This window comes from Martes martes (genome assembly GCF_963455335.1).
Source record: "Martes martes genome assembly, chromosome: 14".
Classification (NCBI taxonomy): Eukaryota; Metazoa; Chordata; class Mammalia; order Carnivora; family Mustelidae; genus Martes; species Martes martes.
The window spans coordinates 85,162,821-85,176,294 of NC_137902.1; positions in this window are offsets into that span (position 1 = coordinate 85,162,821).

Here is a 13,474-nt window from a genome sequence, read left to right on the forward strand (position 1 = left end):
AAGGATGAGTGGCCATACTACGACTTGGGTTTCTGGTTCCCAACGTCTGAACACGCGTATCAACATGCTGATGTGACCAAACAAATTACTTTTGTGCGGCGTCCACCAAGGCTTTCCAGAAACCAAGGACACCAGAAAAAGAATTCTGTGATAACGTACGAGCTCACCATGAAGAAGACCATTGAAGACTCTGGTGGTGGCTTGGGCTAAAACTACGCCTGGGACGAGCCCAAGACGTCAGTGAGGTCCTGAGAGCACAACCGTCTTCAAAGGGATAAACTCATGCTGAAGAGGGCCAGCGGTCCTCTTTCTCCCGGGCACCCTCTTGTTAGGTCGGCCAAGCCTCTCCAGGCTCGCACAGCCTCACGGTCAATAGCAAGTCACCTCTGGCTGCCCCTCTAGAACATCTGGGGCCCACAGCAGCTGGGAGGGGGAGGAGGAAGGAGTAAGCGGCCAAAAGGACAGGAAAAAGGAAAGGAGGACAGGCTCTCAAAACTAATCTCAAAAAGTTTGCTAGCACAACCCAACTCCTTCGAGGCTGGGTTTTCCCTCAGTATGAGGTGCTGCAAAGAGCGCCCTTCGGAGAGCTGATAACGGAGCAGGACCCGCACACAGGACTTCCTGTGCTCGTGACGACCAGCTTCGAGAACAACCTTAGGAAAAACCACAAGGCGGGCCCAAGCTGCAGCGCCGTCCACTGATCTCTCAGCCAAGGGGTTTGGACGGGGCTGAGGCCAGGAGGACAGGGAACAGAATTGAGCTCATAGTACCAAAGGGACGCAGCCTTAAGGACAGAAGTATTCCAATCACATGATAGCATGACAGGAAGCAATCGATGGAGAAAACCAATGAAAAGGCCTAGGATTCTTCTTTGGAAAAACCTAACAGGGCCTTTGAGCATCGGCCAGTATGATACAAGGGCTGCTCGCACTTGGCCGGAGAGTTGGCCCTGGGGAGAACTCACGGTCAGACACTCCCTGGGTATGTGCTCATAGGGATGATGAACGCTTCTGATTCTGGAGCTACTCTGGGGCCAAGCAGAGCTCCAAGGTTCCTCCGGTCCAAGTAAACAGAAGAGGGCCTCCCAGAGTCCTGGCCCTAACACGCAGGAAGGTTGTTGGTCCATGACTTCATGTTGGCTACACCGCGCTTCTCATGACATTCTGGACAGCTCTCCTCGGTGTTTCAGGCAGTAGTCATCCCAGCCGGGTTAAGAGAAGGTAACAGAGTAAGTGATGGATTCAAGGCACTGGAAGGAATGGAAAGATAGGCTTCCTCCGAGTGACCAGCACTTTCCTGTTTCTGGGGCATATAATTACAACGTCTGTGTTCGGTTTGGGGTTCAACTTCCTGTCCTGACTCAGCCCACGACAGCCCCTCCCTCTCTCCGTGTTCCTGCGCGACATGGAATGCCTTGAATCCTTCCTAAACATTTTCTGCATTTGCCACACTCTTTCCATTTCAACAGCCCTATACTGTGCCTCAAACGGAATTCAAAAGCAAGTAAATAATGTCCTTGACGTCAAGGAACTTAAAGTTCCGTGTGAGAAACAAGCACATGTATAATGGTGTTACTGTGGAAGCAGAGGTAGGGAACTAGGGTCTGGCCTCACCAGCGGGGTTCACAAGAGTAGGAAGGACTAAGATGTTCCTCTGAGAGGCCATGTGTAGGATTTTAAACCTAAAACCAGAGGTATAAGCTAGATGGAGGATCATAGTGGGAAATTACATGGGAATCTAAAATCCGATGAAGCCAGAGTGGCCAGAGATGGAAAAGCAAGTGGTGGGGGTGGGGGGGCGCACAGGGCAGGAATCGGGAAGCAGAGAACTGAGAACAATAGAGGGAGCCGAGCTCTTGCCTAAAATCACTGTTGTTCACAGATTTGGGAAGATCTGGGAGCCGGCCAGGACAAAGTAGGTGGGTGCGAGAGCAGGACAATGCAGTGACAAGAGGGGATCGATTTAAGAGATGATCAGGAAGCAATTAGATATGAAACATGGACGAGAAGAAGGCGGCTGAAATAATCTCGAGCCTCTAGCTTGGAGGCGGCCTGAGAGATGCATGACGATGACATAAATCACCGCACAGACTGGGAAAGAGGTGGGCTTGAGGAGCGAGGGCATGAGTCCATCCGGGCACGTTGGGTTTAAGGTTGTCAAAGGATGGCCAAGTGGACTTCTTGCTGGGGAAGTCGTGGGAAATACAGTCTCCGTACCCCAGGACTTAGGTCAGGATCGGAGACCTGCATCTGGGAGTCGTCAGCCAGAGGAACAAAGGATCGCCCACAGAATGTGAATAGCAGGTGCCCAGACCAAACGTGGAGGTCATCTACATCCCAAGAGTGGCCTGAGAACGAGAGCCATTCAATGGGGGTGCTCACCGCAGAAGGGGGCCCTCAGGGGTCGGGCCACAGTAGCAGAGGGGACAGCGGAAGCAGCAAATGCAGCCTTCGTAGACATGAAACTGGTGGGGGAGAGAAGGTGTGAGATGGACCCGTAACTGGAGAAGAAGGCTCCCCCCCAGGCTCCTCCCGGGCCTGGGAGTCAACCTGCAGTGTTGTGCACCCCAGGAGGAAGCCCCGTGAGAACACGCGAGAGGACGGGAGGAGGCTTGTCAACCCGCAGCAGGATCTTCCGGGGGCTTCGGCTCTTCACATTCAAGGCTTTAGAGATTTTGTGGAAAATGCACGAGGCTGTTGTCCAGGTTTGGCAGAGTTTGAACCGGATGCCTGTCATGCTCTGTAACAGGACATGGGCCTGGGGCTCAAGCTGCCAGCATCATGAGGTCTCTTCGGAGGCTAAGCTGAGCCCATAACCCCAGCCCCCCATGCCCCCCAGTCCACAGTCTCGGTTTGGGGGCATCAGGGGAGCATTTCTGTCTTATGTGGTCCTCTGTTCTTTGTTTGTTTTAATAACCCACCTGGAGCGCCCCTCTCACTCCCAGCCACCCTGCCTTGGCTGGTGAAGGTTACACGCACACAGTGCAGGAGGGGAGAGCGAAATCCGTGACCTGAAGTCCTCACCAGAGCAGAGGCTCCTGGTCTGCAGAAGGTCTGGAAGCCCTGTGCCGGCCCCACGAGGCGGCCCAGGCCGCGGGGCAGGAATCCAGTCAGAGACGGAAGATCCAGAGGCGGTAGCGGTCCCTTGGGCCCAGACCGTCCTCTCCAGCTCGGCCCTGGGCAGGTTACGGCTGCCTTAAGTCACTTGCACCATCAAGGAATTGCCCTTGAATCTTGGCCTAGGGCTTGCTTTGGGTTTCCCCCAGAGGTCCCTCTGGAAGTGCGCAAGGATTGAGGGCTACCTCCTCACGGTGAATTTCAACAGTAAGTCCAGTTTTCTTCCATTCTGAAAATATTTGGATTTGGGCCCGGGCCCAAAACCATATAGACTGAAGTGACAAAGACTCATAATGGATCTGTCTGTGTCATCCTGTCCTCATTCTACCCACAATCCAGCAAAGAGGTGGAAAGAGCTAAAGTAAACAAAGAAGGCACGAAAACTGTGACTAACTGTGCGGGGTGCTATGTGGAAACAATGCTGGGAACCTCTTTTAGACAGACAGCGGTGAAGGGCTTTCTGAAGACTGACGTTGAAGCTGAAAACTGGAATATGGGTAGTGAGAATTCCAACGAAAGGGAGGGGATAGCCTGTGCAAAGGGCCTGAGGCAAGAGGCAAGACCTGAAGCCCTTCCGGAAGGTCAGCAGGCGGATGGTGCTGGAAGAGGAAGGCGGTGTGGGGTGAGTCAGCACTGCGCCGTGGCCCCAAAGTGTGTGGCCTTCCGTCTACACTCACTGGGGAATGAAGGGGTAGACAACGTCGAAACGGGCTTTAGATGATGGCTCTGGTCCTGCGTGGCGAGTAAGCTAAAGAGAAGACAGAAGGAGCAGCCAAACAGCCAAACAGCCAAACGTCACCGGCGAGTGGACGGCCCCCTTCTGTCTGGTGGATGCCCAGGAGGTGGCCGAGAGGCAGCGCCACAGGAACTCAAGGGAGGAAGAGGGCAGCCGCACAGGCACGCTCGCGGAGGGGAGGCAGGGAAGCCAGCAGAGGCCTGCGGGTCTGGGTCTGGGGCCGAGCTGAGGAACAGGGCCTGGTGCTGAGGGTGGCTGGGTCACACCACGTCCAACTGTCCCCACGTGGCCTCTGAGGTGTCCACGGGGGCTGCCTTGGCTGCGGTCGGCGTCCTTGGGCCCGGGGGCTCGGGGCTGCTGGTGAGGGTCCCCGGAACAGCAACAGAGACTAAATGAAAGGGGCTGAAGCCGGTGGCTTTCGCGTGCGAGCCCGGGAGTGTCCCTGCACTGCTGCCACCAGGCCTCCCCTCCAAGCAGGTGTTACGGGGCACACAGGCTCCTCCCATTAAAGCCCCCTCCCACCTGGGGCCTCTCCCCTGAAACACTACCTCCTATCACACCGCAGTGAGAGTGTCCGAGAGTGGGGTCCCTCCAAGAGGCAGGTTTGAGGAACCTGGGGAGGACCGCAGGTAGGCATGGTGGCGAGTGAGCAGCACGGACCACGGGCGGCGGGGGTGACCCTGCGTGAACGCGCCCAGAACTCCTGCTGGAGCTTCCCAGGGTCACGGGGGCAGGGCAGTGGGGTAGGGATGGGACACCCGGTCCCGCAGAGGGCACAGGGAGCGGGCGGACCATGGGTCTTACTCCAACTGCGGTGACAGTGCGACCTGGGACGATCTGAGTCAAGTGTGCCCTTCCAGAGCGCGGGGACCTCTCCCGTCGTGTCCCCCCAGATGCGCCGGGGACAGCGCTCACCTCAAATACCGCACCCACGGGCGTTCCTCGGAGCACACTCCCGTCCGTTTGACAACGCGCTTTGCTTTTTGGCTCAAAAGAATGTCTGCCCTACCTCCTTCTATTTCATTTTTTTGCTAAGTAACAGCAGCGGGGTGTGCAGAAGAGGCAAATCATTATCTCCTGAGTGATTGATTGATTAAGTGAATCATAGAAATACCTTTCAGGTGAATGATTGAAGACTTTCATTTAAAAGTAACTTTGCACTGTATTCAGTTCACGGCCACCCCACGGCCTCAGCTCCGCTGCAGAAGGACAGCAGCATGCGACAAAGGGCAAGACGTGCTTGTTTACCTGGAAACCCAGGGACCACAGGGGAGTGGGTCCCTGAAGCCAGGTCCAAGCACGCCTGGTTCCCTGGGCCTGCAGGGAGCACGTGCCCAGCCTCTTAGATTTTTCTCTTTCACTTTCCGAGGCTGATTTAAAGACCATCTTGTGGTTACTGCGAAACAATCCTAAAAGAATGAAGTTGAGGGGTGCCTGGGTGGCTCAGTGGGTTGAAGCCTCTGCCTTCAGCCCAGGTCATGATCCCAGGGTCCTGGGATGGAGCCCCACATCGGGCTCTCTGCTCCACGGGGAGCCTGCTTCCTCCTCTCTCTCTCTGTCTACTTGTGATCTCTGTCTATCAAATGAATAAATAAAATCTTAAAAAAAAAAAAAAGACTGAAGTTGAGATGATCCATTCTTAACAGTCATTGCCAAAGTCCCATCCCTTTGGCTAGGTTTGGTTTCATTGATACTAGGAGTTTGGTTTAATTATGAATGAAGGATTTATACAGTTTTGTAGGGAATGTGGTATGAGAGACATATAAATGGAAAGAAAATATGGAAGGTTAAAAACCATAAAGGTACTGATAAGGCTTGTAAAGGCGTTTCCCCCTGGATCCACAGCTTATTCATGGTATCTCCTTTGACTGAAATAGAGTCTGTGAGTCACGCTGGGCCATCCCCATCCTCCTTCATCCCCTAATCCAGTTTTCCATCAAATTCTACTCATTTGGCCACATTTCCCCCTCATCTCTCTACTCCCCTCAGTAAGACTGAGGATCTCACCCTGCGTACCTCACTGGTTGGGCGTGAGGATGAAATGTCTCCATAGAGGGGACAGCGTACTTGCTAAATGTTAGCAGATCCTATCAGGAAATGCCTGGTATCCGCCTCTGGACAACGAAAGACAGACTCTTTCCAGCCCCAGAAAAAGCAGACGAATTCCTAGACTCTGAAGGGCCAGCCCCAGTTCCCAAACCAAGGAGTGTTCCATGGGGAAGGAAAATGCAGAGAAACCAGTTTATGCAGTTTGTTTTTTGGTTGGTTTTTGAAGGGGGTGGGGAGGGGATGTGGGGGACAGAGGCTGAGCTGAAGGGGGGGGAAGGGCTAAGAATTTGCACCTGGAAAGGTAACAGCAGGGAGCCTGGTTGGCTTGGTCGGGGTGGTGAGTTCGAGCACCACACTGCGGGTAGAGTTTGCCTTAAAAAAGAGACCCCAGTCTTCGAACATTCAGGACCCAGGGTAGGCAATGGCGATGCGGATTTGGGGGGGATGCTGGATTGCCAAAACCCTGGTCTTGGAGTTTGGTGGCAGAGTTTGCAGAAAGGGAAGAAGATGACCACGAGGGGCATCTCTGCAGGTCCCACTCCCCAACCGGGAGATGGGGAGGGGGTCGCCCACACAGGCTGGGCCATGGTAAGCATGGAGTGCTTCGTAAATTCTAAGCCAGACAACTGACTGAGCGAGACTTTCTAATTGACCTTGATCAGAAGGAACTCAGTCATGATTTGTTTTAAAAAAAAAAAAAAAAAAAAAGGAAAGATAAAATTCCCTGACCTTCGATGCTGTGGAGAAATACATGACTTGGCTGCATGGGGGGCTCAGCTGCTTAAGACACCACCCTTCAGCTCAGGTCATGATCCTGGAGTCCCAGGATCGAGTCCCGCGTCAGGCTCCCTGCTCAGCGGGGTGTCTGCTTTTCCCTCTGACCGTCCCCTCCTCATGCTCTCTCCCTTACTCCTTCAAAAAAATAAATAAATAATGTCTTTGAAAAAAGAAAAGAAAAGAAATACATGACTTACATGCGATCAAAATAAAAATTCATTTTAAGAATCATGGAATTTGTAGTAATTTTTTAGTCTATATTCATTTTCTCAGTGTACTAAAAGTACGACTGCTACTGTGTGAGACACTGGGAGAATGTCTTGTCTCGTAAAATATAGATCCTCATTCCTGGTTCAGTTGAGAAAAAAAAATTATGGGTAAATCACGTGACCCAGAATTCCATCCATGTCAGGGCTCTTGTTGGTCTCCCCGCCGCCCCGTGCCCTCGAGAAGGCAATGCTCATGTGTTCATTCGTTCATTCATTCATTCATTCATTCATTCTTGCCACAGTATTTGTTACGCTCCTGATCGCTCTCACGAAAGAGCAGAGGGGACCCACACACCCTGTTCTCCTGGAGCTCACGTGCTAGTCCCTCGACAAGTCGTGCTGCTTCACACCTGCACCCTCCTTCCCGCTGAGCCGTGCGGAGAGGGGGGGCCCTGCGCTGTGCTCCCCGCACGTGACCCACAGCAGGACCGGCTCGTTCAGAAACGATCCTTTATCTGTCCGAATCCCTCCTTAAATCCCAAGACTGCTTGTGCTTCCTGCAATGATGTGTTTCCAGAAGCAGACACAGTAAAACCTACCCTGAGTGGAGTTCCCTAAAGTAATGAAAACTCCCCTAAACGTTGGCACATACCTATCTCTTCTCCCAGAGCCTTGGCCATGGACCTGGCAGTTCTCAACCCAGGCTGCACATTAAAATCATCTGGGGAGCTTTTTAAAAAGCACCATTGCCAGCTTTCCTCCCCAGAGAATCTGATTCAAACCATCGGGGAGGGGAAGAGAAGGGGTGGGTAGGGTGAGGCCCCAGGCATATGTATTCTTTAAAAGCTCCCTAAAAGGGGCACCTGGGTGGCTCAGTCTAGCTTAAACGTCTGCCTTCGGCTCAGGGCATGATCCCATGGTCCTAGGATCGAGCCCGGCATCAGGCTTCCTGCTCGGCGGGAAGCCCGCTTCTCCCTCTCCCACTCCCCCTGCTCGTGCTCCATTTCTTGCTGTGTCTCTCTCTGTCAAATAAATAAATGAATCTTAAAAAAATAAAACATAAAAAACACAAAAGCTCCCTAAGGGAAACAACTTACATAGAGGTACCAACATAAAGGTCAAGTGATCTGGTCCTTCAGAAATCTGCCACTTTTACGGGCACATTGAGGGCATGAACTAGGTCATCAGGACAACATGGAATTTCATAGGCGCCTCACTACGGATCACCATCTTGCAGCGTCACTCTGGGGCCCGTCTTCTTCTTGTGTCTAGGTTAACAGGGGCCAAAGCAAGGACAACGGCGCCAAGGGGTTTGGGAGTAGAGAGGCTTCTCCGTTCCAAGGGGCAAGGATTCATGGGTGGCAGTAGGGAGTGGGTCCGTGTTGGTCTTCTTGTTGGGAGGAACACCAGGAAGGTCGTCCCTCACATTTGCCATCTCAGTAGGTACTTCTAGAACCTTCCAAGATATGTTGCAGACAGTTGGTCCATCTCAGAGCCGAGGTCCCCAAGAACTTCACTCCCAGAATCCTGTGGGATGACTCGTGTGAGGTGACTGACAACCCCACCCCCACAGCTGTCCTGCTTCTCTCCTCCACACACAGTAGCAGTTTGGCTACAGAAGATGTCTCTGTTGTCGCTTCCCGCTTTAGAGGGAATGAGTCAGGTCCCCTGAAGGAAAGGTGTTACGAGGAGAAAAGTGTGTTCTCAATACACGTTCCCCAGGAAAGATGTGATGTGAGTGGAGAATCCATCACTGCTTAAGGTCCACGGGACTCTGCAGGGCGCAGCCGCGGAAATCTTGGCCTTCTGAGAAGACCGAGAACCGATGTCAGACTCCACGGCCCAGGGACAGCACAGTAGGACATCTTCAAAGAAGCAAGTAACAGGAGCGTTTCCAAGCTCACACTCTCAGGAGCTCCGCTCCGCGGCATAGGCCTCACGCTCTCCTCGAACAACCACGAAGAAGATTTTCATCCACTTTTCCTAATATCTTCTCCTTACCTCCAAAAAACCCCTTTGAAAACCCAGTATAGCGTTTGCTATTTTTAGGGGTTTTGCTCTTCTATGATGTAACCCACGTGTTTCCTGCACACCTGAAGTCCGTCTTCATGTTGTGTGTTGTTTGGCGGCAAACAGTGGGCTGTAACCCCCACAGAGCACGTTATGCACTTGTGGGCCAATCCATCAGCCAACCCCCACTCCAGACTGAACAGCACCACTTCCATGTGTACACCTTCCCCCGGTTATTGCAAAAAAATAAAAAAACAAACAAACCCACACAAAAACCCTTGCGTCACTCCATTGGAAGTTCAGACGGTTCTCCTCCGAAATCATAGTCACGGGCCAGCTTCTCCCCTGAATAACATTCGGGTGCCATTTAGCTCACAGAGATGATTCTACTTCCAGATTTACAGCAGCACCTCTCTTCTGGAATGTTCCTCACCCCTGGCCGCCCACCGCAGCCCCATTTCTTCCTTCTTGGCCCATAAACCCACAAGGCTGCATTGAGAAGTGATAAATCTGGAATAAAACATAATGGGAATAGCTGCTGTATTAGGAAAACGCACTGGAAATCCCTGAAAACCAGAGGGACCATATCACACATTTCCTTTATAATACAGGGAAGGGGCAGTCTGAGCCAAACAGCAAGGCCGCAGGCGTGCGGGAGCAGAAACCCGTCTGAGAGGCCATGCTTCCCGGCCCTGCCTTCGACTCCTCGTCTGACCTAAATTCCCACCACGTAACTGGAGCAGGAGTGACACTCCGGGACAGCTAAGCCCCAGGGGGCCACGGCCGAGGGACAGGAAGCGCCCAGAGCACGCCACGCACCTCTTCCTCGTATCAGGGCCACCCTTGGCCTTGTCACCTGCGGTGGTCCTACCCTGCGACATGAACTCCGGTTTTGTAGATGACTGTCAGACCTCCTGTTAGATGTCCTGGGCTCGCTTAGATCTCCACTTTGGCTCTCCTGGCGTGAGGTCTCTGTCCTGCGTTAGGCTGGTCATCTCGTGTCGAAGGCGGCTGTCACACGCGCTCCTGCATGGCAGTGAGGGTGAGAGGGGAGATGCGACTGGAGTACCGGAGCGCCTCAGACAAGGAACGCGGGCAAGTTCACAGCGCCGGGCGCCCTCGCGGCTGAGCAAGACGCCGAGCGCGCGGGGGAGACAGGGTGCCTTTGGGTGAGCTTACGGGTGGGCCTGTAAAGGTTTGGACCGAGGGCTCTGCGCGTGTGAATAAATACGCGGGAAGCATTGGGGACAGCGGGTTCTCTGGGTTCGCCTTCCCTTGCCTCTCATCCAGCAAGAAGAAAGCACGAAAGAGCCTCCAGTCTAATAACCGTGAAGACTTTAAAACCCAGAGCAACAGAGAAAATGACACTTTTTCACACAAGCCCAAAGCCAACAGCAAGGGACCCGGTGACAGCTTCAGCTGGGTCAGCCAGGGAACAGCAGAGCGTCCGGAGGAACAGAATCCCAGGGCTCTACGCTCCCCTCTTTCCTTTGGCCACATGCCCGAAATGCTCTTGATTGTTAAGGAAAGATGAGGGACACGAGGTTGTCCCTCAGATGGGATCTGCCGGTAACGGTGCCTTCGAGGGGTCGGTAGCCCAGGTGATAAGGAAGACAAGAAACCCGAGGGGCACCCAGTAATATAAGAAGCGCTACATGGCGGGGTGCCTGGGTGGCTCGGTGGTAAAGTGTCTGCCTTCAGCTCAGGTCACAATCTCTAGGGCCCGTGTCAGGGTCCCTGCTCAGCAAGGAGCCTGCTTCCCTCGCCCTCTGCCCCTCCCCCCACTCAAGCTCTCTCTCTCTCTCTCTCTCTTTCTCAAATCAATTAATAAAATCTCAAAAAAAAAAAAAAAAAAGAGCAATGTCCAAATGGGATGGGAAGCAGAAAGGAAGGGCTCATCAGGTCACCCGGAGGGGGGCAACCTGGAATGAGGCAGCCGAGGTGAGTCTTAGTGAATCTGGGGAAACTAGCAGGTGTCCAGGAGGGGCGGGCAGGGGCCAAGGCTAGAGGCCCGAGGGGAGCACAAGCAGTTGGGTAAGGCTGGAGCCCAGAGCCCGAGCTCAGAGACCTATGTGTCTGGGGCCTGGCTCAGATTTGCATGTGGGTCTCGGATGAGAGTGACGTCATTGCAGCATGTGACCGTATTTGAAAGATTTCACCAATGGCAATGGCAATGCAGAGGTGAATGGGGGCGGGGGAGCAGAGCGATGAGCAAAATAGCAACAGACGCTCCCAGAATGCAGTAGGGATGGTAAGAGTGGGCACAGGTGTTGGCGGGAAGACGATGACATGACCCACCTTAACGGAGCTGCAGCGTATCCACGTGGAGATGTCCAGTATGTTTGGGGGAATCACAGTGCAAAGCTCTGTGGCGTGGTCTTTGCTAGAGATGAAAATCCGGGGCTCATTCAAATGTAGAGGTATGTGGGGGCCACAGTTAGGGTAGGGGTGCTGAGGGGGCACGTGCAGCTGAAGGAGAAGACGGGACCCAAGAGGCTGGGAGCCCCAGTGTCAGCTGGACCCACAAGTTTCTATGAGAGGCGGAAAAGCAGAACAGAGTCGTAGCGTGGACATCGAAGGAGGGGGAGAGTTCCAGGGGAGACAACGAGCAAGTACAGTGACAACTGTCACAAGTAAGGGAAGAAGCCAGTTTTCACTGGACTAAAAAGGAAGAGGAGGGGAATCAGTGGAAACAGCAAGAAAGATACAAATAGAGATCTTCCTAGACCCACGACGGGGTTACTTCCAATAAACCTGCCCTAAGTTGAAAATACCCTGAGTGGAAAACTCACAAATGTCATAGCTCAGGCCAGATGACCTTAAACGTGCTCAGGACACTCCCATGAGCCTAGAGCTGGCCAAGCATCTCTAACACAAAGCCTCTTTGATAATAAAGCATTGAATATCTGTGCAATCGTGTGAAAACGAGAGTGAAAACAAAATGGCTTGTGGGGGTGCCTGCGGTGGGAAGCGCGTCTGCGACTGACCCTCGCGATCAGGTAGTCACCCGAGAGTCGAGGCCCCGCCCAGCTCAGGAGAGATGATGGTGCTGCTAGGCCGGGAAAAGATCCAAATTCCAAGGACATTTTCTACTGAATATGTATCCTTTCCATACCATCCTAAAGACAAAAAATCACAAGTCGAACCCTCAGAGGTGGGAGGCCATATGTACTCAGGAGTGTTGAGACGACCGCGTGGACACTTCGCTTCTCTGTCTATACCTTGTGCAACTCCAATTTTGCAATAGACACTAGCGCACCTTCCATGTGACAATCTGTTCAGCACTGGGGATACAAACATAAACAAAACAAAGTCCATGTGCCCAGAGAACTTTCCATCTAATGGTTCCAGAGAGAAGTCTGGGACACAGGCATCAACATGCAAGATGATACATTCCGGACATAGCACAGTCATTGTCCAGCGGGAAAAGACACAATCCCTCCTCTCAAGGAGCTCACCATCGGGCTTGCCCGCAGACAGCGAGAATGTAGAAGAGGGGAGGAGGCTTCCACTGAGGGGCACTGCACTCTGGGCATCCAGACAAAATAGTGAAATCAGTTTTAAGTGGGGATTGAGCAAGGTTTCCAAGAGAAGGTGGCGTTGGAGTCAGACCTTGGACAGAGGGCTATCGGGTTAACGGGATGGCAGAGATGGCCCTTTCAGGCGAAGGACGTAATATGTCAAGAAGTCTTATGGAGAAACGTCTGGAGACGCTGTCTTAACGTAAAGGAGGAAGCATACAGTATGCAGCCAGAGCACAGAGTGGGGACACCTGGAAGGGGTCAGTCGGTTGAGCATCTGACCCTCGGTTTAGGCTCAGGTCGTGATCTCAGGGTGGTGAGATAGAGCCCCGCGTCGGGCTCCGAGCTCAGCGGGGAGTCTGCTGGAGGTTCTCTCCCTCTGCTCCTCCCCCACTCATGCCCACTCTCTCCCCCTCTCTCTCTCTCTCTCAAATAATAACTAAATCAATCTTTACAGCACAGAGTCAGACTTTTTGGAAAAGTTCCTTAAATCTTGGCCCCATCACATCCTGTCGAATCACCCCGATCCAAACTCCAGACCTGCCCTCGGACGGAGGCTGGCGGCACACGGCAGAGTCGATGCCGACACTTTGCCTTGCGGGGGGCCCGTCCCCGCGGCTCCCCGGCGAGGGCACAGGCACAAGTCTGTTCTTTGTGCCTGTCTGTGCACATCTGTGTGCGTACCCTCCGCTGCCGGACTGTATTCTCGTGGCCTCTCCCCGGTGCTCCTCGGGCGATGATATCACGTTGGCATCAAAGAAAATAAAACAAACACGTTGGTCCACAGTGGGTAGAGATAATTGAGGAAACCTGTAATGAACTCGTGCGTTCGGGTCTGGTTTGTGGTTCTATCACAAAGATCACGTATCCTCGCTCTTAAAAAGACCTCACGTCTTGATTTAAGTGTTCGTTTTTGAAAAACGTTGTTTTGTAAATACCATATAAAGATAGGACCTTGGTACAAAATAGAGGACTGTGGGGTTTCAACATAGTTGGATAATTTTTAAAAATCAGAGCCCAACTTTTAATTAAGGCAAGGGAGCTTAATTTAAACAA